The 13,133-nt window shown below is 39.6% G+C and overlaps 1 long non-coding RNA gene across 1 annotated transcript; it reads left to right on the top strand.

The window, feature by feature from the left end:
- Positions 1 to 2,744: 2,744 nt before the first annotated feature.
- LOC120317599 lies at positions 2,745 to 4,382 on the top strand. Its single transcript, XR_005559276.1, has 3 exons — positions 2,745 to 2,777; positions 3,410 to 3,483; positions 4,302 to 4,382. It is a non-coding gene; the product is annotated as an uncharacterized LOC120317599 (long non-coding RNA).
- Positions 4,383 to 13,133: the final 8,751 nt, after the last annotated feature.

The following is a 13,133-nucleotide window of genomic DNA, read 5'->3' as shown; positions in this document are numbered from 1 at the left end:
CATAATAAAAGCTTTTTAACATTCTCTTGGTAAGCATGCTTTTAACTGGGTAAATATGTGCTTTTCCCTGATTGCTCCTTTAGTTATATTATGTCAAATTAGAGATAATGAAAAGAGTAAGAATTGGAAATCCCGTGGCTTGCAATTCCCCAATGGATGAAAGAATTGGTAGTGCAAAGTTTTGGTTCTGGATAATTGGTTAAGTGTATATTCTAACTGTTCCTCTGCTTGCTGAAGAATAGTCATGTAAAGTTTAATTCATAGTATGTATTCATAAGAATTTTATTTGATTTATATTTCTTTTCAGTGCCTGTCCACTCTAAGATATTGTGAAGGCTTACATGTGTTGCCATTCTGCATGTTCCATATTGACCTTTCATTATCATAGAAATACTAAAGTTTCAGAAATTCTTCCAGGAAGTGATGGAGTCACCCTCAAAGAAGTGAAGATCTTGACAGATAGAAGGGGATTTTCCACTCTGTAAGCCAAATGTATCTGTAGCAGTACTGTTAAATTGATTCCAACAATTCTCACTAGGATATACTGGGGTAAGATGGATAAGATCAGAGATAGTTTCAGATGCACTGGTTTCTTGGCCCCTCAGTTTCTACAAAATAAAACTCATTAACATAACAAGAATAATGTCCTGAGCTGAGGTGCTTCCTATTTTACTTGTAGTCCTATTTCAAAATGGTGTTATACAAGGGAGTATAATCTGGCAATTATACATACACATTACTGCACATATATGACTGGCAGTATAAATATTGGCTGATTACTGCTATCTTTTAAACCAGCACTTCAACAATGTCAAATTGTTGAATTTGTGTTTTTTTTAAAACATGTATCTGATTTCATGATTCTTTTTGAAGTGTACATTAATAATTCTCTTTTATTTTAACTACCTCCTTGGCGATATTTTTATCTTTTTTTTTCCCTTCCCCACCTCTCTGTATTAAACAGCCAAATAGATAAGATTCTGGAGAATATTTTACAATATGTATGATTTTAAGCTCCAGGCAATCTAATGAGAATGGAAATGAGAACAGCGAAACAACTGCAAAATTATACAGTTTCCATTATTGTAGTAGGACAATAATGCCAACACTAGGAATTCCACACCTTGGGTGGACTCTGATGATATGTTTGGTTTGTGCGGTTTGCTAATTTTATTAATTATTATTATTATTTTATGTATCACATTTATATGCTGTCCATCTCGCTATGGAGAATGAACTCTGGCCAGTCTACAATTCAATAAAATAGAAATATAAATTGTAGTTTTAAATATAAAAGCAGTTAAAATTATAGGACATAAATAGAGAAAAAGAGTTAAAACCCGAGAACTCATATGAAGCAGAGATGGTGTCTTTTTCTGTCATATCACCATCCACTTCCAATGTGAAGAGTCTCGAACACAGACAGTCCCAAGCCAACTGGTAGAGTCAGTTCTTGAGGCCCTTTCTGAAGGGAGAAGAACTCACTTTCAATGGACCATGGTGGAAAAGGTTATTTTCCTAGACCTCACCGACAAAATACTGGGCCAAATTATGTGTTTCAGTGTTGTCACATGATCCACATTTCTCTGTGGCTCATAACAAATTTACACCCCACTAGTAAGAAGTTCATAAAAAGAAGGACTCCAATGAAATGTTCAGCATAGGACAGTTAATCATAACTGGAAGCAGTGTAGGGGAAAGTCAAATTTTTACCACTGTTGAATTCTTAGGGGTTTCATTTATCACTGTAAATTTTTGCAATCATTTCTCCTTCTGCTTTAAAGCAAACTTCCTGGAAACAATGGATTATTCATCACACTGTGTATACACAGAGAGATGTATGTGTGGGTGGGTGTATATATTTCCCAGTGGAATTTTGGAAAGGGAAGAGCATATTTTCTTTTTTCCCAAGGGACATAACTTTAGAAGGTATAATATTCTGTATGTGAATAGTATAATAAGCTGAATAAGTGGGGCAGTAGACTATGAATTAGAAACAGCCAAGAGATATTAGGGAAGTTAATGCCTTTCATTGCTGGCTGGTCTCAAAGGATAAATGATATATGCAAGACACTTGGATAATTTTCAATCTTTCTCGTACTCAAAGTATCGTTACGCATTTAGCTGTCTTAATCAGTATGAATGGGGATCTTCATACCCAGCAACTACACTTTATCAGTGTCTTACCAAAATGAAAGGTTTTGAATGCCTGCAAATCTTTCTCATCTTTTTGGACAAAGATATCCTTCAGCTACTATGGCAAGAAGGACACAGTAAGATTTTATCACTGATTTTGAAGGGAGAGGCTGCTGAAAATCTGTATTTGGTCACAGAGTTTTGCAATGAAGTTGCAAAGCATGGCTTGCAGGGTTATTCTTCAGAGCCTGAGGAAGAATAACAGAGTCAGAAGGAATCTTGGAGGTCTTCTAGTTCAACTTCCTGTTCAAGCAGGAAATCCTATATCATTTCAGACAAATGGTTGTCTATTGATTCATTAATCCAGGATAAATGTGCTGCTACTGTAGGAGTCCATTCGATCCCATTTTTCCTGCATTACCCAAGTGGGAAAAATGCTAGTATTACCCCTAAATATTTTTTATTACCTGACATTGGGAAAGATGACCATATTTACTAAATGAAGCTCTGTGTGATTCCAGAACAGGATGCAGCTATAGTTCATGAGATATTTCCGTACATTTCTTTGTTCTTATTTTCCAGAAATAAGAGAAGCTTCTATAACAATCCACGGTATCATTAGACCCATGTCTGCATCACAGGTAACAATGTCAAAATGTCAGTGTTGTGATTCCGACAGATGAAACTCTTCAAAAGAACTTTGAGGCATTGTTTACCTTAAAGAATCTTTTATTGGAGTAGCATAGCTTCAGCACTAACATAGTTGAAGCCAAAATCTGAAATCCCCTCCCCTGAAGACATGGTATCAAAGCACAATTCCCTCTTCCAATTAACAATCACAAATTACATTCCCCAATTAGCTTGAAGCACAGGCTTCCTCTCCAGTTCTCCACCTCACCAATTCTTTATCAGCTCTGAGCTCAATAACCTTGATTCTCATGCTAACTTTAGTGTTGTTATGTCTAGCTAAACTCTCATTCACATCCCCCCCTCCCAGCATCATCTAACTCTAAAAACAAAAGGAAAAAAGATGGCTACATTTCCATCTGTTGTCAATGCAAAACATCCGATGTTAGCAGCATTAACAGTCAGCTGTAAACAGGTGATCAAGATCACACCCTTTCAGGGAATCCCATCATACATATATTGTAATTGCATACTTGCATCATAATGTTTGATATAAGAACATATGCAGTAACATTTCTATAATAACTTCATTCTGTACTTATCATTATTTATCCTGCTTCACCTTCCCTTCCCTTCTCTTATGTAGTCATTCAAGGTAAGAAGAAATTAATGAATCAGAATTATTTCCAATCCACATGACTTCCACATATGCTTACTCAAGTGAGTATATCTAAAAATAGTATGCAAGTGTTTCTTGTTATTGGCTCATTTTTTCCAGAAAGGATCATGAAAATATAAATTGTGAAGTTGCAAAGTGAAGTATAACATCAAGTAAAGTAAAATTAACGCCATAGCATCATATTATCCTAAAACATTTAAATTGAGAAGCCTAATTTATTTAAATGACCTGCATCTGAAACACTTAGGAACACACCAATAAATGGCCAGACAAAAATTACAAAACAAATAGTAAGACAGGTCAATTAAAAGTATTGTTAATGGATTTTTAAAGCTTTTTTAATTTCAATTGAGGAAAAGAATTTTCACTTCTAGGGAGGGATTTGCATAAAACAAGAGCTGCTGTTGAAAAGTCCCAGCTTCTAACACCCAACAATCTAAACAATCCCAAACACAGGACAATTAGTAAAGACCTCTGCTGTCTGAAAAGATAGAGATCATTATGTCAATCATAACTGAACAGGGATGCTTTCAAATAACTTAGCTCCATTTTTTTTTAATCAGAAAATTTCTCTAAGCAGTCTTCTTTAAATGCCTCTTCAAAGGAGGTATTTGTCAAAATATTCAAGAAGTATGAATGTTTCTATAAAAGTTTTCTTCATTAAGGACAGGGATGGACAATGGTTGAGGTTCCTCCAGAGTCATGGGAGAAATGGGCCAAACTGCTTGGCAGAGTGCAAACTAAAATATATACTCCTTTGCATACACATACATTTCAATACACATATGAAAGATATGGCTTTAATGCATAGTTGTTTGTGCCCTTTGAGCACTTTTGTCTTTTCCCTCTCCCATTGCAGGGTTACCTTTTTAAAGGATTTATGGAAGCCATGCAAAATCCAATCTATGGCACGGACAGAAGTGGAATGGTTACATGTTTCAGACCAGACTTTGATCCTGAATGAGATTTACCTATGGAGTCACCTAGGGGAAAACTACTCTCATTCCTATCCTTAGAACATCCCCAAAGAGATAAAAATGATATTGCCAAAATTCAAACATTTTGCTCCCCAAATTTCAACAATGCGGCCTCAGGATGCTGGGCTGTCACAGATGGTGGGCTGCTTGCACTTCATGTATTAATAAAAATGATTTTATGATTACTTTTTGTCTCAAGTAACATATTTTTCAGATCAACATATAGTAGACATGCTGAATTCTGAAAAGTAAAAGTACATTATTGTAGCAAAACTCACACAAACACACACAGCATGACATGTGTAATGCAAGCAGCCTTGAACATCTGTTTGGATGGAGCACTCTCAGCTCTTCATCACAATGACATGTTTCTGTAAAATTGGAGGAAGATTTACCTCAGACACAATTGACGGAATTGCTGTCACTTTTGATGAACCAAATGATAGTGCAGGGATTTGAAGGAAATAGTAGAAACACTGAACATGTAGTATCTTATAGATAGAAATATTGAGTTCTGGAAAGTTATGTTTTCTCATTCAAATGCATCAATGTGATGATAGTAATAGTAAATGAGCAGCACATTTCACTATTATTTAGCATAACTGGCAATGTGGTTTACATTATATCTAAGCAATGCTACTCCTAAGATGTCCTTAAGAATATCTTGTTTTTACTGTTGACAAAGATTTTACTGGAATACTGATCTCTTACAGATAGGTGATGATGGTCATGATGAGCATGCTGATGTTCATTTCCTGTGGTAAATTAATAAATGCAATGATAGTCTCTGGGGGAAGGCAACTAAAGTTATTACCACTAAGATTAGTTGTCTCCTATTAAAGAAAAGCCCAAAGCAATGGTAATGTGTGGCATAGCCTATGATAATTTAACTATACTGTGCCATGTTTTTTCCCCCCATAATGCAGATAAAATGTCAGCAGTAGACAGGAAAACATCCACCAGTTACTTTTCATAACATTGGACAGAGCTGGGACATATTCTGGTTTTGTACAGGTGTATTCAAAGATAGCCCAACTATCATCTGATGCCAGCTAATATTCTAGTTTCCTTTGGATATCAGATAAGCAATATTCCAGCATAACATACTGTAATTTCAAAATTTTATCTGAATATCAGGAGATTTGGTTAAAACACTAATCAGATACTAGGCAAGACTGTCCTATTATCAAAGCAGATGATTTCCGGTGACAAAACCTAGGGACCAGATGAGAAGGAAATGTTCACACATGTCTAAAGTGACTGATACATGTAGTGTCATCCTAATTCTTAGAAATTGCCATGACTGTATATTGCTGGGACATGTTTGTACTGATGCAAATGGAGAAAGAAGGTGGAATCATGGTCAGGTGCAAACGGAGAAAGACAAGGGGATCATAACATAATAATGTCATAACACTATTCTAACTGAACTATTCCAAGTGAGTTCTACAACATTTCCAAAGGTGAAAGATTCCCTATATCAGGATTCCTCTAGTTGGTATATCCTTAGATATGTTAGAAAGCTTGCAGCTTGTCAAGAATTCTGGGAGCTATAGATTCAGAACATCTGGACAATCTCAGAATCAAGAAGGCTAATATATTCCAGGAGAAAACATATTGAAGTGTGCAGATGATATGGGTGTGCTGTTCCCAAAATGCATGATCATACATAAGTCTACAAATAATATTGTTTTAGGACACAAAAGGAGGAAACTGTCCCAGGCCTCACATATGAAGAAATGTGGCTACTCAAGGTATGGCTTACTATTTGGAATGATGGAAAAGCCAAAAGCTTTTAATTCAAGCCCCTAAAACCTATCAGTTATAATATAAATCTCAGTATTTTGAGTTTCCTCACATAGTTATTGAGTCAGTGCACTCAATTAATGTTTTGCTTTGGTTCTGCTTGGCAGTTTGCCTGAAACCATCATCTTAGAAGAGCCAGCCCATGAGATTTACCAATTTGATGTGATTTTGGGCTCACCTATCCATTTAATGAAGAACTGCTGTGTTCCTACTGGACTATAAACAACTTCTCTTTGGTGTGGAAGTTAAAATGAAATATATTACTCATTGTTCTAATTGCCATGTAAGAAAAATATACCATGCCTTAACAAAGAGGGTATTTATCTTGCTTTGGAAATAAATGTCATAAAAATGAAGAACAGCAGGTACAAAATATTTCAGTAGGGTAAGAAAAAGCCAGCTGCCCATTTTAGCATTCTGAACTTGGCTGTCTCAAATGTGCAGGAGAACATTTAGCATTGCAGCTGGTATTATTTCTGATTGAAGTCTCTTCTTAGGGCCACAAGTGCTTTATTTTCCTAAAGAGCTATCTGAATGCTTCTACTTGAGACATTGATTCAGACGAAGACTTTATTAAAGCACTTAACAAAGGCAAAAATGAATATTTAAATGAGATGCCCATATCTTTTAAGCTTTCTGTAGCAGCTACAGAGCTGATTTCTGATCTTACAAATGTAAGTCAGAGTCAGAAAATAAAACACCTTTCTTGGATTCTAAAGAATAAAAAAAAGAGGGAAACTCCATCTTCTCTCTCTGTCATCTATCTATCTATCTATCTATCTATCTATCTATCTATCTATCTATCTATTTATCAAGTATACCACTCATATCACTTACAGCGACACTGGGAAGCTTACAGTACTGTATAACTAAAGGTTAAAAAGTATTAAAAACAATTAAAATCAGGAAAAAAATGACTGGAAAAATTAAAAGTTAAAAACCAAGAAGATTGGCAGCTTGGGGGGGGGGGTGAGAATCATTTCTACCCAATTAGGCACTTCCCATGTAGCAAGCTCCTGTCAAAAGTCCCAGGCCTAACAAGTTTAAGTTATTCTGGAAAGCGAGGAGTGTGGGGGATTGATTTCAGCTCTGAGGGCAACATATTCCAAAGGGTGGGGTCCTGGAAAGTGTTGAACCATACACTCGTATCTGTTTCTGTGTAGATCAGTAGCTAGATATTTTTCATTTTCTTAGTCCTAAAGTGATAAAAATAGGTCACCAAACCAGTTTTTGTATCTGTGGGAGGTCTAGAGCTTTTGTCTTTCCCCTTTTGTTCCAGCACCATGCCAATATTTTTTGGCAACATTTTCAAAAAACTTTGCCACTAACTTTTTCATAGGATTGAAAATGATGCCTCATTCTAAAATTTAATATTGAACACATTCTTAAATTTAGTTGACCATCGTATCATCAGTGCCATGCAAAGTACAATTAATTTATATCGAATTACACTTTTTTCTTTCATTCAACAATATATTATTTTTAAAAATATATATATATAATTTTCTCCTCCACTGTCTACTATCTTAACTTTTACTTAGGAAACAATAAGTCTCCAAACATTTATGCAAAAGGATTCATTAGTAATGAAAAGGATAATGCATACGACAGAGCAAGTTCATGTTTGAGATTTGAATTAGGCCACATGGTTATGAATGAAACTGCCTGAGTAGCTTGATTGAGCAAAGTGAATGATCACTGACTCCTGTTATAATTAAATGTTAGTTTTGGACATTACCCATTTATCATTGATGATATTGCAAGAAGTGATCTAAAAAAAACTGAAACAGAACTGAATAGAGCCAATTGCATATTTCAGTTAATCAGTGAGATTTTTGTGGATTTAAATATTTAACAGGCAATTAATGTGTGGTACTTGGTGATCCAGAATTTAAAACCATTGGAATGTGCTTGTTTGTGTGTGTGTGTGTGTGTGTGCCTCTGTGTTTATGTGTTTGTGTATGTATATGCACTGGGGGGAAAAATCCTTCAAATTTTGCCTTAAGCAAAAATCACTTGCTCAACTTGTCACTCAATTTACATAGTGGGCGTGAAAACTGTTTAAGGGGCTCCATGCATTTTTCAGCAAGTGTGCTGTCATTAATTAAAGACTAGCTGGGGATTGATTTTCATTTATAATTGAAATACTGGTTTATGTCTAGCTTTTGATCACAAGCTTTCAGGCTAATCTAGTTATCTCTGCCAAAATAACTTATTGAGCACAATTGGGTTTACTCCAGAATAAATTGCATAATACTGAACTGCTAATTCAGAGATTTTTCCAAGGGTTTTGCATGTGTGTGTGTATGTATGTGTGTGTGTGTGTGCGCGCGCATGTGTGTGTGTGTGTGTCCTTTTTTGTTTTGGAACTGTTTGCTATCCTCCTAATTTCTGGATGTATGTGAAAAGGATAGATTGCAAACTGTAAGTGTTAAATTTCTGGTTCAAAGGAATTCACCAGCAATCCATGACTTCTACCACATAAACAGCTTAAGCAGCAGACTTTCATTTATTTTATGTCTTCATTGGTGGTCCTGCTGTGAAATTATGTTTGGGTGTACTCTAGAAAATTCTATTTATTTGGGTACTATTTGCAGAAAACCCTTTTTCTCTTTTTCCTTCTTAACCGTACTCATTGATATTATAAATGAGCATGTGGGGATTGCTTCCACTGCATTTTCTCTTTGTATGCTACTTTGAATCTACTCAAACTTTTGAGTGAGCATACAATAGCAATAGCAATAGCAGACTTATATACTGTCCCATAGTGCTTTACAGGACTCTTTGGGTAATTTACAATGTCAGCATATTGCTCCCAGCAATTTGGATCCTACAAACCAGGCCTTGCTATAGGCAGGAGATATCTATCTTTCCCCCTTTTCCTTTTAGCATTAAATTTCTTTGCAGACACATACATAAACACACACTATAGCTAGGGCAATTATCCTTAGTCATCCTTCCACTTAGTTATACAATTTATTTTCTATGTAATACCTGATCAAACCATGCAGGTCAGCTAGCAAGAAGTATGAAAGATTTTACTGTGGGTAAATGATTAGCCATGACAAAAGAAAGAAAAAAAGAAAGAAAGAAAGAAAGAAAGAAAGAAAGAAAGAAAGAAAGAAAGAGGGAGGGAGGGAGGAAATTGTCAAGTTAAAGTTAACTTCTAAATGGCTTACTTAGACAGATCTATGCAATTTTCTTGGTAGAGTTGCAAAAGTTACTGCCATCGTCCTTTTCTAGAATCATTCTTGTTATGTCCCGAGCCTTGCAAACGGGCTCGGGGTGTTTGCAGGCAGTCCCGGGCAGGTGCAAGCTGCCCGGGACCAGACAGGCTGTCGCCAGCGCCTGTGCGCATGCGCGGGTGCTGGCGCGGGAAAAGTTACACATTGACCCGGGAAATGCCTATATAAGAGGCTGGGAGCTTTTGGGCGTTGCTGAAGCCTTCATCTGTAAGCTGAACACAGAATAAAAGAAAACTTGAGAACTACAACTGCTTCTCGTGTCTTGCCTTTCGCGAAGGACTCAACACTGGTGACAAAGGTGGGATGCCTTACATCGACTGAAAAGGAAGAGGTGTAAGCTTACCCAAGTGAGTCCTGAGCGGCGGAACGGCGTTGACTCGGCAGCTACCCGCCAATCCAGTGCGCATTCGGGGGTAGGCTGGCTGATAGACCCGTCTCCTGAAGATGGCAAAGGTTGGAAGGATTTCGGAGTTCGATGTCTCACATCCAGAGCGGTGGGAGTCCTACGTAGCCAGGGTGGAAAACTACCTCAAGGTGAACCAAGTGAGGGAAGATAGCTTGAAGGCTGCCACCCTGCTTTGTGTCTGCGGTCAAGACGCCTTCGAAATCGCAGAGAACCTTGCAGCACCTGTTTCATTAGAGTCTGTCAGCTACGCAGATCTAAAGAAGCTACTGAAGGAGCACTTCCAGCCCAAGATGTCCATCATCGCATGGCGCCACACCTTCGAGCAGAGGGATCAACGATCCGGAGAGTCGGCCAAAGAGTACATCGCCGCATTGAGGAAGGCCGCCAAGCACTGCGAGTTCAAGGACCTCGAAGAACGACTGAGGGATCGATTCGTGTGCGGGTTAAGGCATCGAGATCTACAACAGAGGCTTTTCGCCAAAGAAGACTTGTCCTTCCAAGATGCCTTAAGAGAGGTCACCGCAGAAGAAGCAGCAGGTGGCGCCGTCAAGAACATGCGGCCGATCAGGAACAGTCCAGATGTTGCATCCGTGCACCAAGAGGATGTCCAAGGGAACTCCGAGGAGGATCCGGACGAGGAAGTCGACCGTCTCCACCCCACGAAGAAAGGGAATCAGAAAGGAAGCTCTTCAGCTCCCCTCAAGTGCATCGGCTGTGGAGGTCGCCACAGGAGAACCGACTGCAAATTCCGCTCCGCTATCTGCCGGGCGTGCGGGAAACAAGGACATATTGCAGCTGTGTGTCTGGGCCGACGAAAGATACAACCTCAGGAAGAACTGCGCCTGAAAGGTACCAGGGTCCCCAGCCAGAATAGGGTAGGTTTTTGCGCTTCGCGAAGGAGTATCTTCAGGACAGGCACACACAAGTTCATCAAGAAAAAGCTGTCACTCAAGGTGAAGCTACAAGGGGTTCCATTAACTATGGAACTAGACATGGGGTCTGCCCTTTCAATCATATCCTTGCATACATTTAGGAAGATTTGTTCCGGCAGTGGAACTCAGGCCAAGTTAAGGCCTTCTGACATTGTGTTAACAGACTTTCAAAATTCGAGAGTGTGTGTTAAGGGGGAGGCCACCCTTAACGTACAGTATAAGAATTTTGAAGGTCCACTAGACCTATTAGTAGTAGGGGGTGAACGAAAGAGTCTCATAGGACTCGATTGGTTTGAAGCCTTGGGGATACACGTCAGGGGGCTCAACAGCTTACAAACACTCGACCTACAGGAAGTCTGCAAAGAATTTGCAGATGTCTTCAGCCCCCAGCTGGGCACATTCAAGGGACCTCCTGTGTCCTTAAAACTAGACCCCGCTGTCACACCCATTAGAATTAAAGCAAGAAGGGTCCCTTTTGCTTTAAAGAGTAAAATTGACACTGAGTTGGACAAACTGATCCAACAGGTAATTCTAGAACCCGTTGATTCCAGTCCTTGGGAGACCCCCATTGTCACGCCTCTAAAGGCAAATGGGGACATTCGCATTTGTGCTGATTACAAATGCACTCTTAATAAGGCATTGCAGCAACATGCCTATCCTGTTCCTGTGGTCAGTCATATTCTGGCCTCCCTCAAGGGGGGCGTGTTTTTGCAAAGCTTGACCTAGCTCAAGCGTATCAACAGCTGCCTGTTGATGATGATGCTGCTATAGCTCAGACTATTGTGACCCACAGAGGGGCCTTTAAGGTAAAAAGGCTACAGTTCGGAGTGAATGTCGCTCCTGGGATTTTCCAAAGCGTAATGGAAAACACACTACGGGGTATACCGGGGGTTTGCCCCTACTTTGATGATGTCTTAATTGCAGGAGACTGCACACACATTCTAGCTGAAAGGCTAAGGGCTGTTCTGTTAAGATTCAGGAAAACAGGCCTCAAGCTAAAAAAAGACAAATGCAAAATTGGGGTGCCTTCTACTGAATTTCTGGGGTTCAAAATTGATGCTGCTGGGATTCACCCTGCTGAATCCAAACTAACTGCCATTTTAGAAGAACCTAGGCCAAAGTCAAAGGCCGAACTTCAGGCCTTTCTGGGCCTCCTGAATTTCTACAATTCTTTTCTTCCACATAAAGCTAGTGTAGCTGAGCCTCTTCACAGGCTATTAGACAAACAAGCAGTGTGGCAATGGTCACAAACACATGAGGCTAGTTTCAATGAGGTCAAGGCCTTACTCACTTCTAACAGTGTACTTGCACACTTCAATGAGTCCCTTCCTGTGTGCATCGCTTGTGATGCTTCCCCTTATGGGGTAGGAGCTGTCCTGAGCCACCTCAGGTCTGATGGAACTCAGGTTCCTGTTGCATATTACTCCAGAACATTGTCTTCTGCTGAGCGCAACTACGCTCAGATAGACAGGGAGGCTTTGGCTGTTGTTGCTGGAATTAAAAAATTCCATGATTTTTTGTATGGCAGGCATTTCACGGTCTTCACTGACCATAAGCCTCTGCTGGGACTGTTTACCACACGTAAGCAGACTCCCCAAATCATTTCCCCTAGAATGCTTAGGTGGTATATTTTTTTGTCTGCATATGATTTTTCTTTACTCCACAAGCCTGGGAAAGAAATGGGCCATGCTGATGGCCTCAGTAGATTGTCCCTGCCAGTAGTAGAAGCTGACCCTGCGCCAGCTGTCAACATTCTATCCATCCAAGCCTTGCCCGAGTCCCCTCTGAATGCCAGGGATGTTGCCCCTGAAACAGGCACAGATCACACACTTTCACATGTCCTTTCTTGGGTTTTGTCTGGATGGCCTGAGCACTGCCCTAGTCCTGAGTTTCAGAGTTTCTGGTCCAAAAGGAACGAGTTGTCCACTTCTCAGGGTTGTCTGCTTTGGGGAAACAGAGTTGTCATTCCCACCTCAATGAGGACTAGGATCTTAGAGTCCCTCCATGAAGGTCATCCTGGCATTGTTTGTATGAAGGCCCTTGCGCGCAGCCACTTGTGGTGGCCTGGTTTAGATAAGGACATTGAGGCTAAGGTGCATGCATGCCACCTGTGCCAGCGCTCTCGCCCAGAGATGCCCCAAGCTCCTGTGCATAGATGGGAGGAAACACAGTCCCCATGGTCTAGGGTGCACATTGATTACGCTGGGCCCTTTCAGGGCCAGTTCTTCTTGGTCCTTGTTGACAGTCATTCAAAATGGCTTGAGGTTGTACCTGTCTCATCCACCACCACTGCAAAGACTATTCAGGTACTGAGGGGGATTTTTG

Source organism: Crotalus tigris, unplaced genomic scaffold (assembly GCF_016545835.1).
Source record: "Crotalus tigris isolate CLP2741 ecotype Arizona unplaced genomic scaffold, ASM1654583v1 scf7180000019730.1053431, whole genome shotgun sequence".
Taxonomy (NCBI): domain Eukaryota; kingdom Metazoa; phylum Chordata; class Lepidosauria; order Squamata; family Viperidae; genus Crotalus; species Crotalus tigris.
This window is presented reverse-complemented; position numbering and strand designations above follow the sequence as displayed.